Raw genomic sequence first — 17795 nt, 5'->3', positions numbered from 1 at the left:
TTTATTTATTCGTTTCACCAAGCCATCTTTCTTCCGATTCCACGAATTTGCAGCAGCCAGTCTACATTATACATAAATTACGAAGCACGGTATAAATTATGCAACGTGCTGAAAGAAACTCATCAGAAAGACCGTTAACTGAGAAATGAAACGCTGAATAAGTAACGACTGGCTAAGCGACGTGGCATTATTAATATCAACATATTCTTTTTAATTAACAATTAAAACGACTTTTCGGTCAATGTTCTGATCATTAACAATGACTCGAGAAGCAACGGTAATATATTATATTCCGTATTGAATAAATGATAAACACTTATTGATACGTGAAGTAGCGAGGCAATGTACATTTTTATCCAGTTTTTAATTCAGCCATTGATTAGCCGGTCTTTTATCTTCACGGTTCTTTCTCAATCTTTTAATTCAGTACATCTCTGCAACCATCATTTCATTTCACTGGAATAGAGATACGTTGCTTCATCGGTCAGTGATGGCAGCATCGGACATCAATTAATTTTTAATACTATACACGATACTAAAAATTATTACTTAATAATCGTAAAGTAATAAAAATAAGAATTATGAACAGAAAAATTAATTGCTATTAAATTCTATTCCATGTCAATTACATAAGTTAAGTGTGTAATCTATAATAATTTTAGGTAAATAATTTTAATCAAACAAGACAAAAATATAAATTTAATTTTTAATTATGCATTATAAAATTTTTTATATAATAAAGCAATGTCGTAATTTGTAATATGCATCCTGATTTATTCGACAGACGAGACGGTTATGAAAGTATACTGTCAAATCTATCATTTATCACGTCACCAAAGCTTACATACATTTACGGTGAAATTATTTTTACATGAAATTGTGAATTAAATTTGATCGACAGTTCGCGCGTTTTATGATGGTCCATTATGCTGCAAATAATTTTAAATAGACCGAATCGATTACAGCACGCTCTTGATAAGCAAATCTATTGCGCTACATGTCGTTTTTGCGCGCGTATCACATCAATCTATGAAGTGTTACACGCCACTAAATGAAAAACTGGTTTGCGATGAACAGTCGCCGTTGATTCTGTGCATCATGCATTAAGAGCAACCTTGAGTTTGCAAAACAGAATCGATAAAAAGTACATTTTAGTAAAGATAAATGAATATTCCGTAGACTGTTCGAGACAAGAACAAATTTGAGGAACGATCAATGTCTAACAAGTAGGAAACAAAAAGTAGCACTGTTGGATTGCAACTGTACGACAGTTAAAGATACTTATGGAGGATGACTAACACGCAGATTGATAACACACGCTGCATTCCGATTTTGGTGAAATATCGTGCGCGAGGAATTGTTATCGCGCCTGTATAATCGGATTTAAAGTTTGCGCAACACGTGTGTTTCCGGGGTAGGCGACGCGAGAGGAAAATAAATGGAGTAAAAGAGAAGAGAAATGTGTGGGTAAAGAAAGATAAGGAGAGAATGCAAGAGAAAGAGAGAGAGAACTCGCGCGATGAATGTCGTCATGCCCAACGATTTCAAATTGTTCGGACGAGATTTAATATTCTCCACTTAGTCGATACTTGTCTCAATTGACATCGACCAATCGATCACCGTTAACCGCAAGCTGCAGCAAAATTAGCCGTGACAAGTAGTGTATACTAAGCATCCAATTATGATCATCTAATTGAGATATAAGTCATATAATTTTTAATAAATTAATAACAAGTTAATGAATAACTGATAATGATGTACTAATGACAATACTAGTGACAATATGCAAACTGATTTAATTCGTACTTGGTAATTAAAATCATTTCTCAATCACTGATAAATAATGTGTGTGTGTTTATAATTATCTTTCCTCTAAATCAACAAAAAGACAAAAAAGTGCATAAAAATCTACAAAAAAGATAGCGCTCTAGAGACACGACTTTTGCTGTTTGCATTGAACGATTGGGAAACGAAAACGAATTCGAAATTTTCCGACAAATTACATACGTTCCCTCCTGTTTCCCTCACGCTCACAATCGGTATCAATGCCATCCGTTCGCGTTACAGAACTCCCTTGCATTCAGAGGATCATAGAGCTACGGAAACCAATGCGTGTACGCATCCGAATACATCCATAGTTCCCTCTTTCTCTCTTATCCTTCCCTCCCTCCTCCTCCTCCTCCTCCTCCTTTTTCTCCTGTTCTCAAACCACCCTCTTTCCTCTAAGAGCGGGATAGCAGGCGATCAAATAAAAGCTCGTGTTTTTCCCGATATTGAACCCTAAGCTAAGCCTAACCTGCCCCAACCTCCGGCTACCGCAACGTGCCCTGGCGTAGAGCAAAAGGGAGAGCAGAAAGGGAAGGGTAAGGGGACATGGGAGAAACGGAGGGGTGCAGGGCGCAGGGATGGGTACGCGCGGGGGAAGGGTACCAGATAGGGGGAAGCCACCCCAACTGCGGTCGTTGACCCCACGCACACTCCCAGTCCGGCCCGAACCCACCCCTCAGGGCCGACGACACTGGTGCCGTCTCACGGAAAAGTATTGCACTCGCATCGCAACCCCCTTTCAGAACCCTCACTCTATCTCTTTCTCGCTGTCGGAGCCTTTCCTCCCTCGCCTTTCCTTCCGCGCTTATATCGTCTCTATTGCTCGTCAGTCCGCGTTTTCCTTTCTTCCTCACTCTTCTTCTGTTTTTCTCGTCGCCTTACCGCCGCACCTCCCTTTCTTTCTCTTCCGATCTCACTCTCTCTCTCTCTCTCTCTCTCTCTCTCTCTCTTCACTTTCCCTCTTCCTCTCTCTAGATCTTGAAGGTATTCCACGATAACAACTAAACGGGGAAAAAAATTTTAGGTCCCGCCGAGCAAAGTTCATTTTGTTACTCATCCCTTATTGCCGCGAGCGATTTGTCGAGCTGTTTGCAATATTTCTTGGAGGCTGTCGGTTAGGGGTGACGAGCATTCTTGAGGAAGCGTAGTTGACCGCCGATTTCCGCCTTGCAAATTCTAGACGACGAAACGATTAAAAAGATGACACTAAAGAGACTGTTGTGAGCACGAAAAATAAAAACTCTATCTTAACAGCAAGTATGGCAAGAGGAAGGAGAAACACATAAATGTTATCTCTATTCCCTAGATATTTTCCAAAATATTCTGATTAATACTAAGGTACAATTGCGTAGAATAAATTACCGTACCGAACAAACCGTCCAATCCAATGTATTGAAGCTTTCGAGTGATAATTAAAAACGTTTATTTATTCGTGGGTACTTTTGTACCTCAACGTATGGATCTACGTAATGCGTACACGAGTAGACAGATTGACGTCATGTAAAAGTATTGTACACTCGTTACAACCCTTTTCAATACCTGCTCTGTCTCTTTCTCTACAGCCTTTCCCGTTTCGCGATACCCCTCTATACGTCCGTCATGTTCTGACAATTTGTGTGCACGCACAGTCAAGAGTAGAAAAATTTAAGCCGAGTGAAATTGAAATAAACAAGAAATGTTTTATTAAGGCATATGTAATATATACGCAAAGAATTAAGTATTTTAATAACTAATGGTATTAATCACATCAAAAACGTCTTGCCGCATCGTGTTCGGGTACGATAAACATTAACGTTACAAGTAGCGTACACAGTAATCGATCTAAGACAACGTGGGGCTTTATCGTTAATTGTATTCGGAACTATCGTATCGTAAAAGCTATTACGCTACACGTGTCACTTTCCGCTGCGAAAAATGAGAGAGACTTGTGAAAGTATCGCGAAGTTCAGATTTCACACGCATTAAGCCGCCCATCTTTGTGAAAAATCACACAAAACGGATCGGCAATAATGCGTCGGGAAAATTCTGAGGAAAAGTTTCACTGTCTCTCTCTTAGCGCCATGGCCGATTTGTTATCCAGCCGCGCGGATGCGTATGCACGCCTTTACTTCCGGGTTAGGGTCCTATGGGATGCTGCTCAACGACCTGTATCGACACACCTTTTTTTTTTCTCGTCAACATCGAGCGCTAACAGGGACGTTCTTTTTCTTCGTCGACAATCAAGAAGCCGTCTACAATGGGATCTCCACCTATCGTGCGTGTGTCATCCCCGGCCGCCAAATCGCAAAAATATAAATAAACATATTCTCCTTCTTCAATAATTACGAGTAAATTGCAATTTTAATAAATTAATTAAATTTAACTTTGAAGTACACTTTTGTTTCTGTAAAAAATTTGTAAAAGTAACTCTGCACATAATATTTTTTATAACAAATATTTTCCACTAATTGATTTATGTTACTTGATACATAAATCATAACATTTAACTGAATAATCAGCTAAATAATTAAATATAGTCATAGCCAACTAAAAAAAAGCGATATATTTTTTATTTTTCAACTATACCTCTCGCAAAAGAATTATTGTACATAAATGTAATTAATACACCATTCAATATGGCGATATTGATATATCGCCAATGGATGACAATGCGCATAGAAAGCGTAATAAAGTTTACTAATTTACGATTTCGTCAATAACCCAGTCCATATAACGACGGTCATCAGTTGTTCGAAATTTCAACAACTTCCGCGCAAATTCGTTGAAATAACACGCGGTAGGTTTACAACGCGACCCATCTACGTACTCTAATCACATTTCGCTGTAGTTTCGGGAATCGCCTCGTCGGCCAGCGGAAACGTAATTGTTATTTTGCCATCGCGCAATGTAAATGTCGCCAAAGCGTAGTTTGTTTTACGATAACGCATCGGCATGATGCCGCGCAAAGCAAGTGTAAACGAGGAGAGCACTTTTCCAGTAATGATCCGTTAACAATGACCATTGTGGTAGCGTCGCTTCGTTTGGCTAATACCGAATAGCGACACTCCTCACAATTATGGTATATTTTATACACGCTAATGGAATAGCACCATAAGTTTTTTTTACAACACTCGATTACGTTTAAAGACGAAACAGTAGACCATTCTCTGTTTGTATTTTGTTAATGATCTATTCTTTTGTAAAATGGGAATAATTTGAAATTTAAATCTTATTTTTGAAAACGTTGTTTTAATTAAACATTTTAATATTGATATTTAATAGTGTGTGTGTGTGTGTTTGCGGTATAAATTTTATAATGCATTGTATCATCTATCTGTAACAGCACGCAGATAGACGCGATCTATTAAGCTTATTTTTTAAAAATCTAGTGTTTGTTGTGATTTATCGCACGTACTGCGAGTGAAACGATAAAACGTGATTTTTAATCTACGAGACAAAGAGAAAAAGTATCGCTGAATGAATCATAAAAACGTTGTGGTATTGTTTATTTTTTTTTTCCCCACACATCACTGTACACGCCTGTCACGAATGCGTGCCTTTTTTCGGACGAGTGTCGACAGTATAATCCAGAACAGATGAAAGAGTTGCATTATTTTCGGGCGAACACGCTAGCCTACTAAAATCTCTCTCTATCTCTCGGACACCAACGCGGCAATTTTTCTACTCGTGATAAACTGTAAATAAATGTTTTATTAAATCCACGGTGGAAACACGACTAAATATTTTTATTTGCCGAACGATGTTATTTCTCGTAAAAGCGCTATAACAAAAAAACAAGCGACGTACAAGATTGATTAAAAAGGGGCCGTTTCACGGTGGTGCGAAATTAAAAACTATCACTTCACCCTGTGACTGACTTCTGTTTACCGTTTTCTATTGTATGAACCGAGCAATTTATTCGGTTTACGCGAAAAAATATAACTTCACATAAAGATACGCGTAGCTTCATGCACTTGAAGCCAGTAAATGTTATTTTCATGAAAAAGTTCGAAGTAGCAGTTTTCCCCTAGTTTTATGAATATCATTTAACTCATAGAATTATTAATCCTTGCTTTATCAAAAATTTTTGTAATTTTTAATATTACTACAATACACAATCACATATACAACTTACAAACGTATATTGTCCTTTTTAAAGACTAGAAATTTAACAAAAAATGTAGATATCTAAAAAAATTAATATTTTTAGTATATAAATCTCTCAACTCTTTTGTACACGCAAAAATATAATTATCTCAATATATAATAATAAAAATGTACTTCAAGCAAAAACTATTAAATTCTGTTTTAACTTTTACAACTTTGTGTCTTTATAATTAAAAAAGTATATAATAGATAATTATCTATGCAAATGGATACGATTTAATGACAGAAATATCATGTGTGTTTCCGAGAACAAAAGAGTTTCTTTTTTGCCAAACGTACTCGCTAGTTTTTGAACGAACAGTGGAGTGGAGCAAACTTATATGTCTCACGAAGGGAGACGACCCACCCTAAATTTGCGTGTTCGAGCGGTTCGCAGACTGTGCTCCCTTCCTAAAAGTTTCAACCCTCCGAGGATAGCCCGTACTGACCTACCCCTACTACGTGATTTATGTACGAGCACCGTGCGTAGACTCAAGGGCGACGAGACCCCCTTTTTCCTCCTTAGCCCTTTCGAGACACATCGGGCGCACAAGTACTTGTCTCGAAGGGAGGGCTGAAAAATTTCTCTCGCGATCGTGTCTCCCTCGCATATTTTAACGATACGACGAAACGCACTTTTAACACGAGAAATAAAACTAATTTGCCGATTATGCTTATCATTAGTATTATAATCTATTTGTCGAAAATAAACAGATGTTTTTTTTTTACTAAAATCAATTAATGAATCTTTTTCACATCAATTTTTATATGTTTATAGTAAAGAAGTATATATCAAGAGTCGGTTTTAAATATTAAATTTACACGATTGTTTATATAAAAATAAAAGTAACAATTGGCCAATAATATTTGATATTATAGTTAATATACAAAGCAAAAAAATAAATAAAAGCTCAACATCAGAGAAGCAATACAAAAATATATACACTTTCCTATATTTTCGCAGCTATTACGCCCACGAAATTTCATTCGAATTCGAAATAAAGCTCGGGGATGTTTCTTAATTAATTCAGCTACAAATTATTTCAATCGCGAAGTCAGCGACAAAATCTAATCTAAATCTGTAAATTCATAGACTCTCTTTCTCCCTCTTTCTTTTTCCCTTTGCCTTGTCGGTACACCGTGTTGTTTTTCGTTGTTTTTTTTCACGGTTAACCGTAATAGCTACTTTGTACCACGGTCTCAGTTTACGTCCGTAAAGGTACGTACTCTGGTACGTATCTCTGTCTTGATGCGAATAGCGCGGTACCACCGTTGATCCGCGAAAAATGCATACGCTTATTTCGCGACGCCAACAACAGATATCTCCTTCTATCTGTTCCCTACCTCTTCCTTTCATCCGCCTCCTCGTCATCCATCCTCCGTCCTGCTGCCCCTCGCGCTCTACTAAATTACGAACGGTCTGCAAAATTGCTTTCGTAAAAGAAAACCGTTGTCCGTTCCTAGCGGTCGATACGGCCTTCCAAAAGGGGCTTGGATGCGAGGTGCGTGCGCGTACGTTTCTACATTCGCCCTTTGAACGATAACCGTTCGCGAATAGAGAAGAAACGAAAAGGCATAGCTTCCGCGAACGCATGGCCCACTCGCTCTTAGACCACCGCGCGTCTAATTTCTTTTTCGTGGAAGGTGCCGTTCGATGGATGAGCGACTTTCGTGGGCAGGAAGTCCGAAACAGCCGCACGAGGAAACGCGAATTGTAGCATTGCCCTCCTAGAACTACTTCGCTAGTAATTACTCCGATACTTGCTTTTCCGAGAAGATAAGAACGCTTCTACATATTGTATTAAAAACTTGAATAACAAACTCTTCATTCATACATAGCTGGGTTAATAATTTGAAAATGTTTTATTTAGTCTTGTGCATACGTTATTTTTTTTAATATATGTTATAGTTTTGCAGCAGTTTTTCAAATTCTCGATATCTTTATCAAACGTTACATTTTTTTACGAATTTTTCAATTTCAAAATATCTTATTATATTTATAATTAAATCAAAAATTTACGAAATCAGGCTTTACTTAAGATTAGCCAAACAATACAATTTCATCATCTAATTTCTTAAGTTGCAGAATCTATCATATAAAAATTATTTATGTCTCAATATGTACATTAAAGCAATATTAGATTTGTTTTTAACAAACTTACGTATTGATTTACTAAAAAAACTGTTTTTTATACACTACAATCGCACAAACTAAAAAATATAAATCAATCTTATATTGCCGCACCGTTGGACATATCTATTTGCAACTGCAAAAAACGATTAGGCCTGTCAGACCCTCTCTCTTTGACAACGATTCATTATTGAACACGTAATCGTAGCACCGCTGGAGAATCACAACTTTGTTTTTAACTCTCCTTGCAAGGTCTCTTTAGGTCTCCTACGGAGGGATCGTACCTAAGTACTTGTTGCTTTCAAAACGCACAGTGATTCGTTCGGTTGTACACGTTTTGCACTCTGCGCAAATATATAGCGGGCAAAAATAACACGGTTTGTTGTGGAAACAGAAAAATACACCTATGCATCGTTAGAAAAATAATTTTTTCATAAAATAATCAAGGAATTTAATCCAATTAGAAATTGTTACGACCCTTTTGAAAATATTTCCTGGGATATTCTAAATCTGTTTCTTTTTCTCTTCTACTTCTAAATACAGTTAAACTAATTTATGATTCAAAACAAAGATCGTTTAAGTTTTTCAGGACGTCTGCAGACATTTTACATACATGATTCCATATACCGTATGCCCGTACACGTATAACGTTAAAAAAAATATCGCTGCCGTGCCCGGAGGTAGTATCGTGGATTCGCATATCGTCGTTCAGAAATTTCGCAAACATTTCGAGTTCGAAACATTGTTGTTAGCGCATGTCTTACATTAATTGAACGTACACGATGGGTGCACGGTTTAATTAATTTCGACGAAAGAGACAGATGTGTCCTCGATAAATATCCGAAAATAAACTTTTCCTATTTTCCCATTCCCCTCAATCCTCGATCATGCATCGCGACGTGTGTCTGAAGTGTCACGCGTGAGCCCACGGACAACGCAATCCATCCGTCACGACATCTCCATCAGAAAATTGATCAACCCCCCCCTCCCCCTGCGTCGCGCATCGTTGCGAACATGACGAAAACTTAACGGGCCGCATACACCGGAAACGGACTACGCGGAGCCACCGACACCTACCTAGCCCGCTCACGAGCGCGAACTTGCAGTTACTCGGCCTCCTACCCCTCCTGGCGACGAGCAAGTTGGCGAAGGTGGCGGTAGCGGTCCTCGCGGAGAATTCATCCCTTAAGAAAATACAGGCAATAACCTCCGGATCCTCATTGGAGGCGGGAGGCCGGGAGATGGGCGCGACGACGGGGGGGATGGCATAGTGCTGGAAAGACGTTGCTGCGTAGTGAGAAGCAACGACGCGGAGGGGCGTCGAACGAAGGAGAACGAAGCAGCCGCCGTTGCCGTTGCCGTTGCCGTTGCCGCCGCCGCCGCCACCGCCACCGCCGCCGTCGGCGCCGCGGAAGTGGAGGAAAAGGTGAAGGTGGAGAACTCGGAGGGAGGGGGCGGTGGGTTAAAGGTAGCGGGCCAGAGCCTCACTTTATTTTTATGCAGTTATTGATCTCCGTAGAACCCGACACCCGCCGCGTACCCAACCTTCCTCCCCCGTGCCGCTCTTTCCTCGCTTCTATCTGCGCCCGCCGTCCCTCGCCCTTCGGCCAACTCGACCTCCTGCCGCCGCGCCTCTTACCGCCTTGTGCCGGAGAACTACCCTCTGCCCCTTTCGCGGCAGGGTAGCGGCGGGTAACTAGCTTATCAAAAAATGGGCGTTGCCGCCTCTCACTGTCCTGTTCTGGCCTCTCTTTTCCACGATCTCGTGCGCACATTCTCCTTCCTTCCCTTCGTCTTGCTGCTTCCCTTTCTCTCTCTCCCTCTCTCTCCCTCCCTCTCTCTCTCTCTCTCTCTCTCACACACATTTCTCTCTTTCCTTCTGGCCTCTCTCGTTTCCGTTCTATCCTTTTTTTTCTTCCTTCTTTCTCCTCGCTTTCTTTCCGCCTTTCTCTTTCTACTTTCCTCTGTCTCCGCTCTTTTCCGCCCTCTCGCTTTCGTCCGCAGACTCTTTCTCGGCGATCTTCTTTCTCTCTTTCTCCATCGAAGGGGAGAAGATCCTGTCGTTCTCTCGCCCGCGGCCACTCGCGAGTCCGTTGGTCCTCTCTCTTCACCGCGGCTGTCTCTACAGCGTCTTCCATTGTGGCTCGCACACCTGCCCTGTCGCGGGGTGGCCCTCATTGGCGTGTCGATGGCGGAGAGCGCGGGATTGGGAGCGGGGGATGAGGGACGAGGGCAGCCGGGCGCCTTCAGCCGGCTCGGTGGGGTGAGACGGCTCGCCCGTGGCGAGAGGAGGGTGAGAGAACGAAATAAGATATCGGAGAGGAAGAAGGGGGATGGCGGAGGAGGATGAGCAGCAGGGTCGGCAGGTGGAAGAGGGAGGATGAGGCTGCAGGAGAGCATCGAGTACGAGGGAGGAGAGGACGAGAGGATGAGATGGAGGCGAGAAAGAGAACGAGAACAAGAGAAAGAGAGAGAGAGACTGTGCGGAGGTATCCCATCCTTGCCCGGCCACCCGCGCCAACTACCCCACTTCCCATTTTCTTCCAGGGTGTGTCCCATGCTTCTTCGATTTAGGGTAGGTTCGGGGCCAACCGAACCACCCTCGGTCCCTCTGCCTCGTGCGGCTCTACATCCACTACACCCTCCTCCGCATCCCCTGCTTTCCTCCCCCCTCTCTTCGGCGTTCTTGTAACGGCGACTCGCACCATCCTGCCCACGCGGGACTGGCCAGGTGGCGGCGTGTGGTGGTTATGTGTACACGTACGACGCGCGTGCACGTGCACGTTGTGCCATACACGTCCAGCCCGATCGATGTCTAAACCCCCATACACCCCCTTCTCAAATACCGCCCCTTCGTCTTCTCTCTTCCTCCGGTTTTTCCATCCCATGCCCACCCTTCGGTCCTTAATTACGCGCGCGGGACGCTACCACTCTTTTATTTCTCCCGGCGAAACGCGGTGGCTTCACCAGCGGAACCGTACGAAACCCCTTCCCTCTCTCGGACGCGTCCGATCTTGAAACGCGAACCCGTTCCTTAGATTGCATCGCTCGGCTAAGGATGATCCGGCTTGATCCCTCAGCACAGGCCGCACTCTGCCAAGACGCCGCTGAACGACACGTTCGATTTCATCTAATGCGGGCGATCTTTTTCTCTGATCTTACGTTCAAGTATGCTTACGTATTATTCATCTCTGTCTTGCACTCCGTTACAAAAATTTTCAAAATTTCAATAATTGTTCCTAAAAAATTTATAATTTTTTAATTAATAATTTAAACATAGAACATTGCAAGAAGCAACAAATATTTGATTTTATAAAAGTTATAAAATCAAATTTATTTATTTAGTAGACGATTAAAAGTACATCCTATATTCTTTTGTTAAATTTATCAAAGTAAATCCGAATTCTAGACAAAGAAAAATTATACGTCAAATAATTAATTATATAAAAATGTACAGAAATGCCTATGCCTGTACATACCTTCTTAAACATAGGAGGAAATATTTTTGAATGATAACTTTCCCTCTCTATGAACACGTTTACGTAATAATTGCATTAAGTTAACATATATTCTCAAAAGTATTTGTATAATTTAGAGTGTAATATTTTTGTGCGTAAATGTTATTACTGATAAAAGAGGTTCTCGAAAAATGTGATCCATGCAATTTCAACATTGCGCGTAATCGATAACAATTCAATGAAATACTATTGTGCACGTAAAAGTGTGTTGTGTCTTCCAATCGAATACTGGATTCTGTTTTACTTCCGATCCATTTCCACTGTATTGCGTAAGGGGAGCACCCCTTCCGGAAATTCTAAATATATTAGCGTTACGCGTACGACTGTTCAGAAGTAATTTTCGACAGGTAAAATTCTGCAGGCTTGCTCGACATTATTGATACATTGAGGTAACGAGTAATAAGTGATTATATAAAGTAACATAGATTAATCCCGTATATATCGGCAGTATAACTGTTATTTAACGTAATTAACACTTGGTGATTAGCAGATCTCATAAAATATTATCTATTATATAACAGAGGTGCCAAATATATATCTATAAAATTCAACCCCCTGAAACATTAGTCTTTATAAAAGAAACTATATTTTCACCGTTATTTCTTCGTTCTTTCTAAGATCCACTCCGCATAATTAACGACGCTCAAATCGCCAGCGTAAAACCGTAAAGGCCGTTCGAGCGTAAACTACACAATCAATTAATCACCGATTAGTACCATTTATCCCGAGATCACGATTGTTATCGCTTCGTTGGTTCGAAAGTATTGTCTTCCGTAAAGAAAAAAAAAGAGAGAGAGAGAGAGAGAGAGAGAAAGAGGGAGGAAAAAATGAGAGGGGAAGGAAGCGGTCGCTTCGTCGTCAGTGCTGCGCCTCGTGCTTTCCACCCCCGAGCCGCGTCGGGGATAGGGTCAATGCCCGATCACGTGGCAAAAAGGGCGAAAAACGCTTCTCGGTGAGTAACGGCGGGACGGCGCGAGGGAGGGACGCGAGCAAAGGCAACGGGTAGAAGTTCGAGGAGCGGAGAAGCCGAAAACGTGACAGCGTCGCCCGGGCCGCGTAGCAACAGGCATCTGTTGCAATAGAAGACCCCGATAGATACCCGGCCGCTACCGTGTCTACTTGCATCTGGTGTGTGTGTGTACGAGCGAGTGGGTGGGTGTGCGCTGTGCGCGTGTGCTGCACACAACGCCGCGTCCACGTGTACGGGTGCAGATATATTTGAGAGAAGAGAACCACCCTGCCGCCGAGACGCGCGAGACTCCGCATTCGAGGATAGCAGGCGAAATCGCATCGTGCGTGTGGACACGTGAATGAAACCGAACGCGCCCCAGAAGACGTTTAACGTCATCGGATGAAATTATCTTGAAATGTTTCATTGCCTTACTTTCCGAATAATTACTCATTGATTAATTATATATTCTAGGAATAGAGAAATTACAATTGCTAAATAATTTACGGCTTGAATATTTTAGAGTTGATGGCCTATTAACAAATTTCACTTTCCAATTTGCATCTGAATTTTAATTATAAAATACGTAATTTTATTTTAAGTAAATAATAAACTTAGAAGACATATTTATTCGCTAGACAACTGTTGCAGGCAACTTTTGATTATAATAATTCGTATTTGAAATTTCTTTTGGTATTACATTACTGCAATTTATATTCCCAAATTTCTTCTGATAATTTTATTTATATTATTTCTTCTGTCCCCCGTAAGATTTAGATATATACATTCGCGCTCAACATCAATGCTGACATTAGTGTACATAAGTAAATCAATACATTGTCTGTGGATGTATCCGGCGAGGGAAATATGCCGCGTGCGGGAAAATCGCGTCGTCGACCGAATCGCTCGCCGGAAAATAGGCATGAACGGCACGAAAAACGTGGCAGGCCATGCGTGGAGAATTGTTGGAGTGCTGGGAACGGTGGAAACCTAGAGAGAAAGAGAGATAAGAGGAAACGAGAGAGAAACGAAAGTAGTACGCACAATCCGGGACGTGTGTCCTCGCTCAAGAAGCAAATCGACAAGCGAGCACGATTAATTAAAGGCGATAACAGACGTTCTTGATTATATTCATCGTACGTAACGTTCTCTTGGGAGGAATATGTTAAAATGTGATAAATCGCAGAGTCGAAACAAGTAAAAGATTCGAACGTCGTTGGTAGTACTGCAAACCGTGTGGAAAAATATGTTAATGTCTCTTGAATTGAAAATTCTGATAATTAACGTGGTATTTGAATCATCAATGAATGCCGGTGCGATTCTTATTCTTTCTGGATCTAGCAGCGATCGAAGAAATATCGTCGTGTAGTCGGTTCTTATTATCAAAATCAACGAAGCGACGTTGAAAATCAACAAAGACGTAATTAATGTTGTTAAAACGTTCCCATGCATTTTCATGCTGGATTTCAATTAAGTTTCACGAAGAGTCGGGAGGGAAGGGAGAGGGGGGGAGGAAGGGATAAACGCAAAACCCGCGAGTCCCGGGTTTGCAATGATAATCTTTCGGTTCACGGTAGAAAAAGCCCGCGGCACAATGCGCTAGCGGCGCAGTCGAACAGGTGGCAGTTCTATATTTTACCTCTACTTCGCTGGCTGACTCCTCCCGGCTGGCTCCTCTACTCTCTTTTGCCTCCGCTTCGATCCCGTTCTGCGCTCTCTGCCGAAAATAGCGACCGTGAACTTGCCTGGCTCGCTTGAATGAAGAGATATCCGCTTCCACGCGCGCGTTCCAACGTAGAAATAGTGCAGAATTTGACGGAGATGACTGCAACAAATGTTCAAGATTATTATGTGGAACGGTAGCTTTAACAATATAATCGCAAAAATATTAAGTAAATAGAAATCTGAATGTTTATCTTTCTCCGAAAAGTTTGTAAGTACATTCGTGAAAATTTATCGAATTGATAATGCTGCTTTTTTAACGCCGACTAAAGTTATCGAGGCGTTTTTAGTGAAACCTCTCAAGATCTTTCTCATGGAGGATTTTATTTTTTTCCATAATTGTGTCCAATTAAGAAAGCGTACGAATGTCGGCTTTCCGCAGTCCCAGCTCTTTAGTTATCACGCAACGGCGCATTTAATTGAGCGGCCAGTTCGCGGGAATTAGGATCAGCGGGTTTTCTGAGAGACAGAGCGAGAGAGGAAAGAGAGCCGCGGTATCGCCATTCCCGTTTCGTGCGGCGGAACCGTCGCGACGAAAAACTATCGAAGGATCCGGCGGCGGCACGGCGGCAGGAAATTTCAGGCGCATCGGTGACAAACGTCGGAAGCCACTCTGGACTTTACTATCGTACCTTTTACTCTATCGTGACGACGACGACGACGAGATACATCGGCGGCTATACGAGTCGCCCGGCGATTCAAAAATGTCCAATAAACGCGCGACGTGACGCGCGACCGCCGCCGGTACCGAGATGGGAAAAGTTTCGGAGCGTACACATTGTGTGTTTACGCCGCGCGTTACAAGGGCGACGCGGAAATTCCGCGAAATCCGGCAGATTGTGCCGCTCGCGTGCGCCGACCGTGATGCACAACACCGCGTGCATGCATGCATGTATATACGTGTGCGTGCGTGTGTACGTACGTACTTGTATGTATGCAAGGGGCAGAGAGGGAGGGAGGAGGGCGCGCGCGCGCGCGGCACGCACACCGCGGCGTTATCATAACCCAGTGACGCCAAATATTGATTTTGACACGTACACGTGACAAGGCGTCCGGACGTGCACCGGCGTGCTGTGAATGCGTACGCGTGGTATACACACACGTGTATGCGGACCGCCACGGTTACACACAGCGCCGTACCGACGCACGTCGAATTTAGTCGTATACACACACACACACACGCACACACGTGCGCGCACGTACTAATATGCGCCGATCCGTCGCGAGCTCTCGAGCTGCCACTCGCGCGTATACCGGGTGATAAAGGAAACAGCCGATAATACTTCCGGGACGAGAGGGAGGGAAGGAGACTCGGGGTTGTGCGCGAATTTTCGGTCCCGCTGCGTTCTGTGCGGAAAATGATTTACAACGCGGTAACCTTACCTTAACGCGCACGCAGATAAAATCGACCGTTCGGAACAAGTTGCATACACGTCGGGACGTCGGCAAAATTGTACACACACACATCCACGTTACGCGATGTTTGCGAATTGATGTCGCAACGTCGTTCACGACTCGATCAAGCTTTACGCCTCGTGAATACTAAAATCGTGCGTACCTAAACGTAGCGTTAATTAAATCGCAAGAATAATAGAATAATAATTGGGAGATTGTAATCGCGCGATCTTTTCTTTTGCGCGTGATTAACGTCGTGCCGCCTTGGGAAGGGCATCGTATCGCTTCGACGTATCGCCCTCAAGTAGAACGGCAAACTAATTAGTTCGATTAGCAGTAGTATTATCAGGGCTCGTAGTTGTGCAACAACGTGTTCCTCGAGAATTTATCATAATTCTGTATCCCCATTTGTTGCCGCGTAGTATTAAACGCACGCTCGAGGTTCACGCGGGCACGCATTGACGAAGCAAATTAACGTTAAAGCTCCTAATAATATCATCACGTCACGTTCCGATCTGCAATAACGTTACTCGTCTGAGAGAGAGAGAGGGAGAGGGAGAAAGAGAGAGAGACAGAGAGCACGACAAACCATCTTAAGAACGTATATCACATTTCAAAGTATTACTAAAAATGTTTAAATTTCAGATTTCTGTTATTACATTCGAGTATCTGCAAAAAATCTGAACACAATTCTTTTAAGTATAAAATTATTTTATTTTGCTCTTGATTTTTATATAAAATCAAGTTTTGTTCTTCCTTGCAGCTAATTTCAGGATTAAAATTCTAATATTTGCGATCAAAATTTTTTGTTATTGATTAAGAACAAAAAGAATAAACCTAAGAAACCTGCAGTTTTTTAATGTCGGTAACTCCTAGCTAGCAACCTGTTGTAGAACCGAAAAAACATCCTTGAACTCGCGATTCCTCTCGTTTCAACGTTACATAACCAAACGCAGATCATAATTCGATGAATAAAGTAAATACCCAGAAAAAAAGATGCCTGTTCTACTTTATAAACTTTAAGTTATATGAACATTAAGTAAGTTTGAACATTAAGTTTATATTCAGACGAATGGCAAATGGAATGGAATGAATACTAATGCAAAAACGCGACGGTTGCTTCACATCGATTTCCGTATCCGTTCGTCGTCAAAACGGTGGCGTTGTTCCTTAAACCGGATATTCGAATCGAAATGTGCATCACTTACGAAGAAGTCATTGACGCCTGTATTTCGGGTCGATGTTTTCATAATCGGTTAGTACGACTGCACTATGCACGATGTAAAAGGAGGTCATGGTACAACCAAATAGCAATAATAACACAAGAACTATATGTCCCCCCGTCCGCGTTCCTCCAAGGCGCCAACGGATATTCTAAAACCTGAAGTTGCTACGCGCACGCTGGCGACACCTGATGGCAAGGCGGACAGCGCCACGACGCAACGACAGATTTCTGCAAGATCGACGCGCGTCGGTAACTAGTGAGTGTTCTCGGGTTTAGAATCGCAGCACAGACTCGAACTCGCTAAATGAGATTCAGAATTACCATTAGAGTCAAGTTGACCGACAGCATTTACGATAGAAATTTTTTCGCCGACATATCATATAATTTCGTTGAATGGCAGAAAAGACTTATTGTTAGCATCACTCGAAAATGTCGTATTGGAAACAATTGCACTAACAAATGGGACATCTTAGATATACAAATTTTTACAAACTATTAATACTAACTATAATTTGTAATAATCGTATTTAATTCAATTTCATCTTAATCTATTATAATTGTCATTATTACAAATGTGTCTCATTGGTCACGAAAAATGATCGAATGATCTAATCAATCAAATAAAATAGACAATGAATATATTTGCATTTTGATGACGTACAGAATAACCTTGGTACAAAACATTACATGACTTTACGATTGATTTATATTTTCAGATTAATAAAAAATCATAGACAGTAATAAAATATGCGTGAGATATACCGTCTTGATCATCTTCTTAGCAATAACAGGATTAACGAATGGCGTAATATTTATCACGGCCACCTGCTGACTAGCCTAACTTAAATAAACATTCTGCTCGTCAGGCTTCACCTGTTACGCGGACATAGTACTCGGCGTCGC

General features: G+C 41.8%; 2 long non-coding RNA genes across 2 annotated transcripts; one reads left to right on the top strand and one right to left on the bottom strand.

The window, feature by feature from the left end:
• The first annotated feature begins 1930 nt into the window (after positions 1 to 1930).
• LOC118645463 lies at positions 1931 to 12389 on the top strand. The gene is made up of 2 exons (XR_004963152.1): positions 1931 to 9551; positions 11122 to 12389. It is a non-coding gene; the product is annotated as an uncharacterized LOC118645463 (long non-coding RNA).
• Positions 5331 to 17453, bottom strand: LOC118645461. Its single transcript, XR_004963149.1, has 2 exons — positions 16876 to 17453; positions 5331 to 14375 (listed from the first exon to the last, which is right to left on the bottom strand). It is a non-coding gene; the product is annotated as an uncharacterized LOC118645461 (long non-coding RNA).
• Between the last annotated feature and the right edge of the window lie 342 nt (positions 17454 to 17795).

Source organism: Monomorium pharaonis, chromosome 1, assembly GCF_013373865.1.
Source record: "Monomorium pharaonis isolate MP-MQ-018 chromosome 1, ASM1337386v2, whole genome shotgun sequence".
In the NCBI taxonomy this organism is placed as follows: Eukaryota; Metazoa; Arthropoda; class Insecta; order Hymenoptera; family Formicidae; genus Monomorium; species Monomorium pharaonis.
The sequence above is the reverse complement of the archived record's forward strand: the minus strand, read 5'-3'. Positions and strand labels throughout refer to the sequence as shown.